Source organism: Poecilia latipinna, unplaced genomic scaffold (assembly GCF_001443285.1).
Source record: "Poecilia latipinna isolate Pla-1442-1.1 unplaced genomic scaffold, P_latipinna-1.0 Scaffold943, whole genome shotgun sequence".
NCBI classification, from domain to species: domain Eukaryota; kingdom Metazoa; phylum Chordata; class Actinopteri; order Cyprinodontiformes; family Poeciliidae; genus Poecilia; species Poecilia latipinna.
Genome location: NW_015113559.1, coordinates 217,328 through 231,648, shown reverse-complemented (window position 1 = coordinate 231,648; position 14,321 = coordinate 217,328). Strand labels below are relative to the sequence as shown.

Below are 14,321 nucleotides of genomic sequence, written 5' to 3'. Positions count from 1 at the left end.
CCGGCCACACCCAAAACATTAGCCATAGTTATAAATCATTCCTCAGCAGCAGGAGAGAAAACAGCCTGCGTTACATGGATAACAGACCAGAACGAGTGGAACCGATGTCAGAAGAGGGATGATGCCCTGGCAGATGTGGCGTTACAAAGAACCTGGTCATTAATTCATGATGGCAAGTTATGAAAGCAGGACAGAGGGGAAAACGGTGGGAAAGATTAGGAAACAAACCTGTTCAAAGAATTCCTCCATGAAGCCTTTGTCCATCCCCACAGCGACTTCATCCTCTTCTTCTGTCGTCTCCTTGCCCTGCACACAAGATACTGCTGTTATCAAAGAGAGACTAAATAAAACTGAATAAGTAAAAGACTGCAAACACATTTATAAACTGCATTAATGTTGATAAAGTTGAGATCAGACGACTTCTTTTGCATAATTGGAGGTTAAATAAAACGGCATCAACCCTCTCGCTCCTTCTCCACCCATCAGCTGATTAGAGACAAGGAGCACTTTAGTAATTAGAACCACAGATAGAGTGATTAACAACTTATTTAATTATGACCTGGAGGCAAATTGAATGTTTGTGGGGGTTTTTTTTCTTCTTCTTCATTTTTGTACATCTCCATTAACACATAGAACAGAAGAACACATAGAAAGTTGATATTTACACACAATTTTAAAAAAAATGCAGACCTTTTTTCTCTTCTGGTCAGCATTATTGCCCAAAGTCTTGCTACATGTCAGGATAATGAGAGAGGGGTTTTTTATAGAGATTTTTAAATATTTTTATTAGACTCAAAAGTCATTGAGACTTAAGCTAAATTTGGAAGAAACTGGAAATGTCTCAGATGTGCTAATGTTTTATAAAACCTGAGTTACGGCCTCGTCGTGCGCTGACTGCGTCGGTTTAAATTTTGGTTTCAGGGAACCAAGAGGCATTCAGGATCCTTCATGATGATTTTAAAATAATGCAACCATAACCAGGCACACAGGAGGAATATTGTGGAGCCACGAGTGGGAGAAAGGAGTGGTGTCTGGTTGGTTGAATTAGCAAAAAGAGACATTTAACAAAAAAAGTCTCTCAACAAAGTCTAACTCCAGAACCTGAATAAAGGAATGGATCGTTAGCAGGAACAATCAGGATTTAATGACATCCTGAAGATGAAACACATCTAAACTATGACCCTCAAAAATTTAAATAAGTGAAAATTGAGTCCAAATTATCTGAGAATATCCTAGATGTCACCTGGAAAGCCTGGAATCTCCTGTCTGACAGCGAAAACGTGACCTCATCAGCAGCAGCACACGGTCGACATCAGACAGGTCTTTTTCATGAATCATGTAAATTCAGACAGAAAACATGAACATAAAAGAGAACATTCTAATTTCCCGTCATGTAGCCGGTGATTCATCATGAAATAAATGCTTATTCCTAATCACATATCAGCCATTATGCTGCATTAGCAGGGATCTCATGTGGCTTCATCTCATTCATTTGGCCCCTGTCAAACTAATTCACAGGCCCATTATGAGATCCATTTGCTTATCAACATTGTAATGGCAGGCTGGCTGCACTTTTCATCTTCATCTGATGTTCCTTCATTTTATTCAGGGATTTTAACAGGAGACAACTCTGACCCACCTACGTCTGCAATTTCTTTCCAAATCTTCACTTTATTAAAAAAAAAAAAAAAAAAAAAAAAGGGGGAATCAGTGAAATCTTGTTTGTCAAAATTGGCTACAGTGAGAGGATTTTCATGAGAGCTCCAGTCAGAGGAGGGATCCTGTAAGAGCTTCAGATGTAGCTTCAGATGTACTCTCTGGTCTCTTTCAGGCATTAAGTCCAATCAATATTTAAAACACACAGATGTACAGAGACATTATGATCAAACTATTATTATTATTATGAGCTTCATACGCTGGCTGCTCCATTCACCCAGACAAAGGCAGGAGAGTGAATGCATTACATTCACTGGGAGACATAAAGCTTACAGTCAAATGAGGCAGATAAACAAATATCTGATGGGAAGAAGAGTTATCCAGTCTATGCAACATTAATCTACAGCTTAATGTTTAAAGCACTCAGACTCGTTTGTAGGCTTATGGATGTAAATGTCTTCCTACTGAAAATACTGTATGGGATTTTGGTTCTTTTCTAAATATTGGAGCGATTTAAATACTTCTGTCAAATTCAGTTTAATGAATTAAACTAAACATGTTTTTAATGTTGAAAAAATAAGCCACGAGCACTTTAGATTATAATGGAGAATTAGGGGTATCGCAGATTAAATAAAAATAAAATAAAATAATGAGGCAGCAGAAGAATATTTTTTTGCCCAACAAATATATATAAATATGGCCTTAAAAGAAATCCCACTTTGCAATTAAAGCCTTGAAATTGGCCTCTGTCTCTTTAAGAAGCTCCTGATCTTCCCTCAGTGTGTCATCACACCAATGCTTCTCCATGATGCCGTTTACGACCGTTCTTATAAGCTCAGCAGACGTGTAGCTAAATGATGCTGCCACTAGTCTGGAGGAGCTGAGTGATGAGGAAGGGGTTCGCTCTGTGGGGCTACAGATCCAAACTTGGTGGGAATCGGCGGCGCTCGGTTAGACCAAGCGATTAGGCGTCCCCGAATGGTTGCCATGGGAGATTAAAGGATTTATCAAACATGCATGAAAAAGAAAAATCAGTGCAACACTCCAGGTGTGTTTTTGATGAAGGAATAACTTAATGTAAAGCTCAAAAAAGTCAACTTTAAATAATACTTCACCTTTAACTTTTGTTCAATTAAAAGCTTGGGGGATTATTTAATTCCTCTGTCTAAAACTTCTATCAATATTTTCTCAACATTCATGACAAAATTGAAAAATGTGCCTTATAAAAATCTAAATTTTAAATCAGTTGTAACGTACAAGAAAATATGCTGGAAATGCATCTTTGTCAAGTTCTTTGCTGTGCGAAAAAACAGTGAATGAAAATCATTTTGTGCTTTTAATTAGCGCCTTCCTCTGTGTTGGGCTTCAACACGAGAATAGCTGACGGAGACGACCAGAAGGGAAAAAGAAAAGAGGCACAATGAGGAGATGAGTTAAAAACACAGACAAGAGAGAAAAAAAATGTTGTGAACCAGGGTTAGCTGGAGATGCTGAGATAGTTGGCACAAATCTTAGTGAGAGGAACACAGAGCCACTGTTATCACTCTATTATTCGGGGCCCACTCAAGATATATTTAACCCAACACAAACTTTTTTTTTTTTTTTTTTAATTGTGAAAACAGTTTATATTCCCGGCAGAAACTCTCCTTAAATAACCTCAGGATACAAATATCCGAGGAGAGATCATATTTAACGCTGACATACATCGAGGAGTAGGTCCTGCTGCTTTTTCACTTCAGCTGCGGTTCTGTCCAAACGGCGGTTCTGCACAAAGCAGGGCGAACGCTGTAAAGGCTGCCGCAGCAGGATGCAGAGGAGGAAAACAAGCAGACACTCAGAATAGGCTGAGCGAGCGCTGTTCAGCCTCCACAGAGGGATGCTGTATCCCCTGCAGAGAGATAAGGGCTCTGGTCTGTCTTCTTTTTTGTTTTTTGTTTTTTGTTTTTTACTTTACGGTCAACCAACAGCAGCAAAGTCGCCACCCCCGGAGTCTCCACCTCCCACCCAGATCTGGAGCTCCCGCTGAGCCAAAAAGAGTCTGCGGAGGCCCTCGACTCTCCACTCAGCCCACAGACTTGACTGTCCACACACAGCAGATGCTCTGAGCCAGACACAAAAACATACATCTACACATCACAGATGACACACTTATAATACGCAGCAGATGGCACACACACACACAAAGAAAACAAGGTCTATAAACGAGCCGGTCCTCAGTGGACCGTAACCTGTAAAATGCTCTCCACCTCTGGGCTCATGCTCGGGCGCGACGTCCCAGCGGCAGGTGATGCTGTCACCCGATTGCGCCGATCGTCAGATTGAAGAGTTTTGCATCAGCAGGGAAGTCTTTCCATGAAGACAGAAGAGCCCACACATCCAGAGCACACAGAAAGATGGAAAGAAGCTTATTCCATTCGATCAACCGAGTTGAGTTGCGTTGTGCAGCAACAAAGCCGGTTCAAAGTGCTTTTATATCATAAAAACACAAAGATAAAAAGTCATAAAAACAACATAAGAGTCACCAACTGAGAAATCAGTAACAATTTTGTTGAGTGCTGTCATCAAAATCATCAACACAAATCAAATGTGTTGGTCAATGCACCATTTATTTTGGTTCAAAACCAACTCTAAACAGGTGAGGTTTCAGTCTACATTTAAAGGCATTCAGCGTTTCAGCTGTTTTGCAGTTTTCTGGAAGTTTGTTCCAGATTTGTGGTGCATAGAAGCTGAGTGCTGCTTCTCCATGTTTGGTTCTAGATCTGAATCCATAGAACCAGAAGACCTGAGAGGTCTGGCAGGTTGATACAACAACAGCAGATCTTTAATGTATTCTGGTGCTGAGTCGTTCAGTGATTTATAAACTAACAGAAATATTTTAAAGTCTGAGCTACTGGGAGCCAGTGGGAGACAAAGCAGACAAGATACATAAGAAGTATGAATTTTTATCAGAAAGCAGAAATGAGGGAAAAATACAGCAACACAACAATTACTGAAAGCTGTGAAAGTGCCACACAAGGTGCAACAAGAACCCAGAGAGACGCAGGGAGCTGTGAATGCAGCAGCTCTGTGCTTATTAACAGCAATCTCAGAGTTGCATGTGATAACAGACGAGACGCAGCTCCTGCAGAGGTGAAAAGACATACAACTCCAGTTCTTTGCTGTCCTTTTTTGTATTTCCAGTTTTAAAAGCCAACCTGTTTCTGGCATCTCTGTATGAGAGCCGGTTGAAGTCAGACTCATAAATAAACCGTCAGCTGCACAGGGAAGCCATGTGAAAATAACCAAGTTTAAAATCACAAGGCAGGGAGACAGATTGCTTCTGTGCTTACACAGGCATGCACAGGAAGCCTCAGGCTATAGACGAGCACGTCGCTATTAGAACGACAGGAAATACGGAAATTTTATGTTTTCTTTGTGCGGCGCTCGTTAAGTCCAAGTATTTCAATCTTCTTGACAACAGTGACATGCAGTTTAAACTGAACCATGGATGATCACCATCACATAACTGCCTCAGGTGCTAAGAAAGCTAATCTCATTTGCCGCTTTACAGATCGCTTTTGGGGGGGTTGTCATGAATGCGTCTGAATATTAAAAAAAATAGGAGTTAATTTTTGCAAAGGAAACAGTGATCCAAATACACTCGACCAAATGTGAAAATGCACTGACTGCTCGTTATGGTTGTGCCATCTTTCGTGACAATCAAGAAACATAACTTGTAAAGCCTGGACTTTGACTGGGACACTGAAAACATCATCTTGTTTTGGGTTTTTTCAGCTCCTCAGAGGCGCTTCAGATCACTGTCCCCTGCATGAACTTAAGGTCGGGGACCGATGGCTGCGTAACCTCTTGAGATCATGGTTCCATTACTATACCACCACAATGTTTAACTGTTGGTATTAGTTTTCTTAAATGCTACAGTAGTTTCACGGTGGTTTCAAGTCTCAAGGGTTTCACCTCAATTCACAGTCAAGCCTAATTTCTCTAACGATTGAGATATTGAACAACTGAACATTTTATCATCACATCCTCAGCATCTAAAAGAATGGGGCAAAGAGCAGTAAATAATTTAAAGTGTTGAACAATGACTTAAACACAAAATGTTTTTATTTTGATGGCATGGGTAAAACAAATATGTTACTTCATAGATAAACACATCCTAAATTATGCATTTATGCCTGACATATTCGGCCCACTTCAAAACATACCACAGTTTGTTCCTCCATTGTTCCAGACATTTTGTGCTGGTGTGAACACACTCTGGTGCGGACCAAACAAGTGGGGTAACACTTTATTTGAAGGGGTGTGCATAAGACTGACATGACACTGTCATGAACATAAAGAAGTCTTTATGAATGTTTATGACAGTTATCATGAAGTGTCATTCAGTAAATAATGACACTTTTAATGCAAAGTTGCTCTAAAAGTTGCATTAAAAGTCCATTAAAAGTGCCAACTTTGCATGATTTTGTAAATAATGATACTTTAATGCAAAATTGCCACTTTTAATGGACTTTTAAAGCAACTTTCAGAGTAATTTTGCATTAAAAGTGTCATTATTTACTGAATGACAACTGTCATAAATATTCATGAAGACTCCTTCATGTTCCTAACAGATGTTATGTCATGTTTTTGACAGTGTCATGTCAGTCTTATGCACACCCTGTCAAATAAAGTGCTACCGAAAATTTTCTATATATGAAAAATTGAAAAATGAAATGAATTTCACACCTTGAAATTGAATCTCTGTAGCTTCAAGAAATCTGTTCTTTCTGAAGCTTTGTTTTCAGGACGTTGTTACATTGCTCCTCTATTAACCCTTTAATAAAGTTATTACCAGCATCTCGCTAAGAGATTGCTCATATAATTAGCCCAGCAGATTCTACCAGGTTTTGCTAATTGCTGCTGGTTAGTCTGAAGGAGCTGAGTGGGGGCACTGTGGGGTAGGGCTGCTCTGGGAGGTGAAAGCTCGGCTTGGAAACTGCAGCTCTGAGGCAGAGCTGGATTCATGTTCACGTTTTGAATGGTTGCTATGGGAGATTAAAGGATTTCTCAAACATGCTTGAATGAGTCAGGGCAACACTAGAGATGTTTCTGATCAGGAAATAATATTATATCATGATGAAAATCTCAAAAAAGTTGCTTGAATATAATATTGCCCCTTTAATACAGCATTCAGCTAGAGAGACATTCATGTGCTCATTATTATAAAGCTGCAGCTAACATGAACAGATTGTTATGAGTCATTAACAGCCCATAATTCAGCAATATCACTGGCTAATAATCAAGCACATCTTTTCACAGAACGACATGCACAGCAGCTGCAGCTCACATACCTGATTCCTTTCACTGCCGTTTCACTTTCCTATTGCATTTTGGGGCAATGAATTGCTTATTTTCATATTTACAAAAATAAATGCTATTTGACTCTTTGTGTATTTTTAATATTGCACAAAACAGGTTTAAGTAGTTAGATGAAAAACCTCCAGAATGTCAATATTTTTATCCAATAACTCTATTAATCGCCAGAATAATCGATTACCAATATAATTGCAAGCTGTAGCACTAACTCATTGTAACCCAAGATTTAATTCTCCATTCAGTATCCTGACAAAAAGGCACACTGGCAGCCCAGAGACGATGCTAACACTTTGAAACCACGAATCATCAGCGGACTGACAGAGGACCTGTCAGAGTGAATGACTGGCTGACGGAGGAGGAGGACAGGGTGTAGGTTGATTGAAACCTGGAAATTATACAACTGGAGAGGCAGCGCGACTGATGAGCGGACATGGGCAGCGATAGAGTGAGCCGGGAGAAGACCAGCCAAGTGTAAAACTCATTCAGTCCCCGTCTCATTACTGTTCTCCCTGTTACAACATTGTCAGCAGAGGAAAGCCACAAGTGTCTGTCGTTCGGAGAGTACACTAATGATTAGTTTCTGTATCTGAGAGAAGAAAAGGAGCTAAAGCGATTTTTTTTTTTGCTTCATGCAGAATCGCTGAGAAGTATACAGAAATATCCTCGGTAGAATCTAAAAGTAAGAAGGTTTTTGTTTCCGTTTGTGTCAAATTATTGCAAAATCTTGGAGCAGAAGACTTTGACTTTAAACCATCCATTATAGATAAAGAACAATACAGTAAAATTATGAAAGGCAAAAACTTTTATATATTTAGGTCTGAGAAATATTAATTAGAAGCAATGCAAAAAATTATTGTTAAATCTAAAAATGTTATGAATAGATTGAGTTATACTGAATCTGCAGCAGCTGCATTGATTGCTTACTGCCTATTAAACAGAATATCTCATTTTAAACTTGATCACAGGGATACCAAAGGCATAATTCAGATTTTTTCCAGCGAAGTACACTGGTTGCAAAGACGACAACAGAAGAGGCAATCTTGCATTTTTAAGCTTCTTCTACTGTAGATAACTAAATACCAGTCAGAGTATTAAAAATAGGAAACAAATCAATTGAATGCAATTAATTACAGTTCTCAAAGACACAATGTAAAGCAGTTCTGAGCTATAATAATAAAAAAAAATTGGTCACAAAGCTGATTGGTCAATAACTCAATGCAATCACTTGTATGCCACTTAATCAGGTGGAAGAACTGCTGAAAAATCAAAGATTTCATGCTTTCATCTGTCCACTGTGTCCACATGCTTACTAAGAAACAGGGATTGCTGCAGAGTCAGTGACTCAGTGCCTCCATCTGTCCCCTGTTGTCACATGTTCTCCCAAGATTTGCAGTTTCTGCAAAGTCAGAGACTCAAGGAAATTAACTGTCCATTATTACCACATGCTTATCCAGGTGGAAGGATTGCCACTGTAGCCAAATGCTTGCTCAGAAAGAGGAAGAGGGATTCCTGCAGAGTCAACGATTTGATGCAATTATCTTTCTTAGGAGAGATTGCTGCGAATCATCCATTCAACTTTAACAGAAGTCATGATGGCTGCAAAGTCAATGACTAAATGTATCTGTCCAGGTTTCCTTATGTAACTTTCTACTAAATGACTGCATGAGTTTTGGTTGCGTGTGGGACGTATGCAATTAAATTAGAATCTGCCTTGGACTAGATCAGTCTGATTTTGTAGGCATGAACCGGATCTGTTTGTTTCTTAAAGTCCCTTACATTTGCTATGAACTGGCACTCTATTAAAAAGCTGAACTGAACCTCCTGCCGTTTTTCTGACAGTCACTGTGAATTACTTCTCATTTTAAGACTGCTGCATAGTTATAAAATGCCTAACAATTTCCTGTTGCTCTCTCAGTGTCCTTCTCCTTTAATTATCTTCTCTCTCTTATCCACCTCACCTGTCATTTTGACACCTCCTTCCTACAGAGTGGAGCTTGACTACAGAATCATTACCGCAGCAGAGCCACACACCGTGGACTCAGTTACCTTTCTCTCCTCTCCACACTTCATCACTTTCTTTCGCTTCTGTCCAGACTTTAGATTTTATATTGCATCTGTCACAACATTTCGCTGTGCTACGTTTCTGCTAAATTAAATAATTTATTCGTCTTCAACCTCCCTCCCAACCACCTTCCTCACATCTTTCTGACCTTTAACAATGCAATCATCAGAGTGATGCCATTTAAAAGCGCATAAACACAAATTTACAAAGGTCCGCACAGCAAAAGGTTAAATAATGACTTATAATGTGATAGTACCTTGACATTGCACGGACTGATATCAGTCGGTTTCAGGTGTAAATCTGTCAGCTCTCAGAGAGACATCTATTTGTGCCACAGAGACTCACATGAGAGAAGTGACCTTTCAGCCCAAGTCCTGATTTTTTCCCCCATGTTTCGGCTTCATACCTCATAATTAGTCGACGGGTCGGGGTGTGACTATATGAATTACACATGATAGAAGATTTTCATACACCAACTCTTTCATCCTGTGTGAGTGTGCGTGTGTGTGTGTGAGAGTGAACCAGGATTTTATATCCTTGTGGGGACCTATCTACAATATGAAGTTGTGGGGACCCTGCTCTTTGTGGGGACATTTTCTTGGTCCCCATGAAGGGAAATGTTGTTATAGGGTTAGGGGTTACATATGTGATGGTTAGGGTTAGGGTAAGGGTTACAGTTGGCATTAGGGGTAGGGTAAGTGTTAGGCTGCAGAAAATGAATGGAAGTCAATGTAAAGTCCCCACAAGTCATGAAAACATGACTGTGTGTGTCTGCAGGCAGGAAAAAAAGGCTGGCCAGTGTTCAGTTTGGCAGGAGTGGGAGAGAAAATGTCATAAAGCCTCAATTGAACTTTATTGACAGATCACAGGCTAGGAAGAAGAGATGTGCTGTCACCGCATTTTCTCTCCACCCATATCTGCTGCTCTGACTTCCCTGTGAAATATGGGAAAGCTGCAGTGTGCTGCTAGTCGCTGGCCATAAAGGATTATGACACGAGCCATGCTCTACTAACACAATAATGCTGTGGCAATGGGGGAGAACGTGTAACAAGGTGTGGGAGGAAAAAGCAGGATGTGATGAAAGAAAAAGAAACAGGAAACAGGGCTAGGGAAAAATAAAGCTGAGGAACATTTTAAAGAAATTAACATCAAAGGTTTGCCAACTTTTTTAATCATTAAATAATCTACAAAATGCTTAATTTTCACTTTGTTGCAAATGGCTTAAATTAAGCAGAAACATCAAGTAGCATGCTTGGAATTTTTTTCCTAGATTTAAATGTTTTTAACAATTTATAATTTCCAGACAAAGCAGTTGTTTAACAATCTAATAGAAAATTAATTACAAATTTATTGACACATCTTGTGCTCTTTTTAACTTTTGGCACAAACCTCAATGTATTTTTGGTGGATTACTTAGTGCTAGACCAACACAGACAATAATTTGTAGTTTTCTTCTTTTTTCTTGTCATTTGTGGATGTGGACAAAATAATTGGTATCACTCCAAAGCCCATAACGGTCACTGAAACACCTTGAAACTGATAAAAGTACATATTTTTAAAAATGACTGAAAATTAACCATTTAAATTTTTTAAATGTGATACAACAGAATCATTTAAAAAAACACACAATAAAACAGACTAAGGAAACAGGCCTGAACAGAAACGATGCTACCTCTTGAAAAGATTGAAAATAATTTGACCACAGGGACACGTTCAACTAAATCTGTGCAAGGCAAGTTGGAATATCAAGACTATCGAGGTATTCTGGAGAGAAATGTGCTGCCTAGTTTCAGTACGCTTTGCCTCGGTCAAAGGTCATAGGTCATCCACAAACACCCAGGAATAGCTAAGAGCAACGCATTGGACCATTCTGATCTAAATACCATTGAACATCTGTGGAAAGAGTAGAATGAATTAATTTAGCGGCAATGCCGATAATTGTTTCTCTTCTGTCTTAAATAAAAAAGATCGTGTTATATATTTTGTATAATTTTTTTATACAAAGGGACAATCATCTGCTTTATTGTCACGCTTGGGTGAACAAGTGCTTGAATTCAGCCCACTGCCAATTTCTGACACACATTGAATCTAAATTTTGGTGACGGATATCGCGCTGAAAATCGTTTCAGACCATGTTTCCCTGCCAACCGAAGCGTTTTCCACGAGACAATGTGTTCATGTTCATTGACTGCAGATGTTTATCCCACTAAGGAGCCTCTGCCAAAAATCCATCTGGCAACATCCAAGACTTTAATTCATCAAATTCACCTGCAGACTCTGACAGGAACACCTACTTAGAGCCTATTGAGGATAATTACCATTTAAAGCCTTAATCTTCAACAAGTGTGCATGATAAAAAGCTTCTATCTGCTCTGCTAGAGAACCGTTCAGCTGCAATCAATTATGTGATGATGTGAGAGCGGGAGGTCAACACATTAAAAATTCAATCTTAACAGCCAGAACCAAGATTACCCAAAGCCAATCTCCCACAGCAGATGGGTTATGTTTGATTACAGGATTGTCGTCGGATTTATAATATTAGGAGCTTAATTAGCTCATTTATGGGAAGAAGCTTCAACACAGCCAAATCCTTAAAAAAAAATCAATCACTGTAATTTCATAACTTGTACATATACAGGGATCTTCCCTGGCCCGAATCAATCGTCTGTAAACAACAGTTCAACGAGCCAAATTTCAGAAATAACCGTTCACAGCCAACAGACACTGGATATCATTGCAGCTGTCAACTCATTTGCAAAGACAGACAAGTCCCTGGTGAGATGCCAGCTTGGTCACACCATTTCATGGCTCATTAATGCAGCATCTACGTGTTAATGAATAATATGCTGGTGAGCGTGCTGTCCTGATAATGCTGAACCATGACGAGGCATTTCATTGCAACTCCTGATTACATCGATAGGTTTCCAACCTGAGAGAGATCAGTTTTGTCTGTAACACATCCACGGCATTACAGAGACTTTCACAAGACAAATGAAGTCATTGCCACTGCTTATGCTTCCAAAGTGTAAAGGGTTAAAAATGGCATGAGTGCTTCTCAGTTTGGTTTTAGTGTCTAGCACAGATTTGAGCATTTCCTGTTTTGAAGTTCACTATTACTTTCTCAATGTAAGCGGTGAACTCATGGTGAACCTTTGATGCTTCTCACAGCCTCAAGATGAAGACTGTGAGAAGCGCATATGCAAACATGATTGACCGCACCAAGACCTTCCTCCTTGGCTCTGATTGGTTGTTTCTGACCGGAAGCAGCGTATATTTCTACAGATGGCAGTATGACGACAGGGAGGATCCAGAGGAGCTTGATGTGTTCACTTCACACAACATATTGACAGTTTTAACAAATTTGCAAAAACTACATTCTTAAAAAAGTTAGCTACTTCAACTTTAAGGAAATGAAAATGGAAAGAAAGTCGTCAATAAGAGTAAATAAAAGACAACAAAATGAATAAGATATCAAGATAAAAATGAGGATAGCTCAGAGTGAATCAGGTGTTACACATGCAACGTTAATAACGCCAGCCTGAGTAAATAACTCACCGCTAAGAAACAATAAACAATCTGATTTATAACAGCTCCATTAGTGTGTGTGATAACTGTAATAACCACATCAATTTAATTCCCAGGAGATCTAACAAACACATCATATCTATGCCATCTGTCACTGCTGGGCCGACTGGGAGCAATGGAAACACGCTGATAAGGAGAGGTTGTATGATCATTTTAGTTACTGAAGCTGACAGCTTCAGGCACGGAGCTAAAGAGGAGCTGCAGGGAGAGGCGATGCAGAGCAGGCGTTGAGCTCATGAAGAAGCTTTACATGCATATGGGCAGTGCTGAAGCACAACCTGGATCCTCATGAATATGAGCAATCCCAATATCCTGCCAACATGACACACATGCGGATGAGAAAACGCGCTGTGTGACGCGACAACAAACACACAGAACACACATGAGTAACATAATCTGGAAAACTCAGGCTTTTATTTTGCTTTAGTGCCTCGCATTACTCACGCCGCTTGTACTTTTTCTTATTTTGATACAAACTTTATCTTGTTGTGGCCTTTATCTACCAGATCAACACATCACCCTGACCATCAAATCCTCACGTGTAAATCAGCAGTGACAGGGAAGCTGGTTACAGTTCACCAAGGTTCACGTTTCACTAGGACAGCAAAAGTTTTGTCCACGGCGTATTTGTCATGAGTTGTGGCGGATATGGACCAAAACGCTGGAAAGACGGTGAGTGTCACACTGGAAAGGAAAATTAATTAAAGCAACTCGCAAAAAAAGATGAAGAGAAACAAACCAGGTACAGAAGACAGGCAAACTGACAGGGCAGGAAATGAAAAGATCTGACGAGAAGTGAAAGACTCTGACTCGTCTGTAACTTCTGGGGAGGTGATTAATGGCTTGATAGCCAGGTGAGTAGAATCACTAGAATAGTGTTTCCCAACCCTGGTCCTCAAGCCACACTGCCCTGCATGTTTTAGATGTTTCCCTGCTTTGACACACCCCATTCAGATTATTGTAGTTCAGAAAAAACTTGTTAATCAGCCATTAATTAAAATTGAAAATTGAAAAATTGAAAAACACTGCACTAGAATAAAGTGGATCTAAGTGAATACCAGAGGAGCTAAAGGGAAAATGACTTGACATAAAAATGAATATGCAGCGGTCTAAACAAGATACAGAAGGAGCTAAACTATAGAGTAACACTAAAATAGGAATCTAAACAAAGATGCAAAGAACAGAACAAAATGCCCAAACAAAAACCAAATAACTTCAAAATATTCTAAATACAACACAAAGGCAAAAAAACAACAAGACCTGTGAATTATGACATATGTATGTGTTAGAAGTCCAGACCTGAATCCATGTTAGAATTTGGAGCAAGACTTAAAAACTGCTTTCCACAGATGCTCTGCATAACAATCTGTCTGAGCTGGAGGTAGTTTGTAGAGAACAATGGGCAGAAATTTCAGTCTCCAGATGGGCAGAGCTAGTAGAGACTTATCCCAAAAGAGCTGCAGGAGCAAAAGGTCGTTCTTCAAAGACTCAAGGAGGCTGAATACAAATGAAGATTTTTATTCTGTAAAGAAAATGTTAAAGCCATTTGTCATTTCCCATACTCTACAGAACTACACACTGCTTTGTGTTGGTATATCAAACAATAGCTCAATAAGGTCAAACTACAAGAGGAATTTTTGTTATAAAGTGACAAAATATA

The 14,321-nt window shown here is 39.4% G+C and overlaps 1 long non-coding RNA gene across 2 annotated transcripts in view; it reads right to left on the bottom strand.

The window, feature by feature from the left end:
- Positions 1-226: 226 nt before the first annotated feature.
- LOC106957851 (uncharacterized) overlaps positions 227-14,321 on the bottom strand; it is a 28,915-nt gene continuing 14,820 nt past the window's right edge. For both annotated transcript variants that reach the window (XR_001427037.1, XR_001427038.1), the window contains exon 3: positions 227-306. This is a non-coding gene — a long non-coding RNA (uncharacterized LOC106957851). The remainder of the gene's footprint in view (positions 307-14,321) is intronic.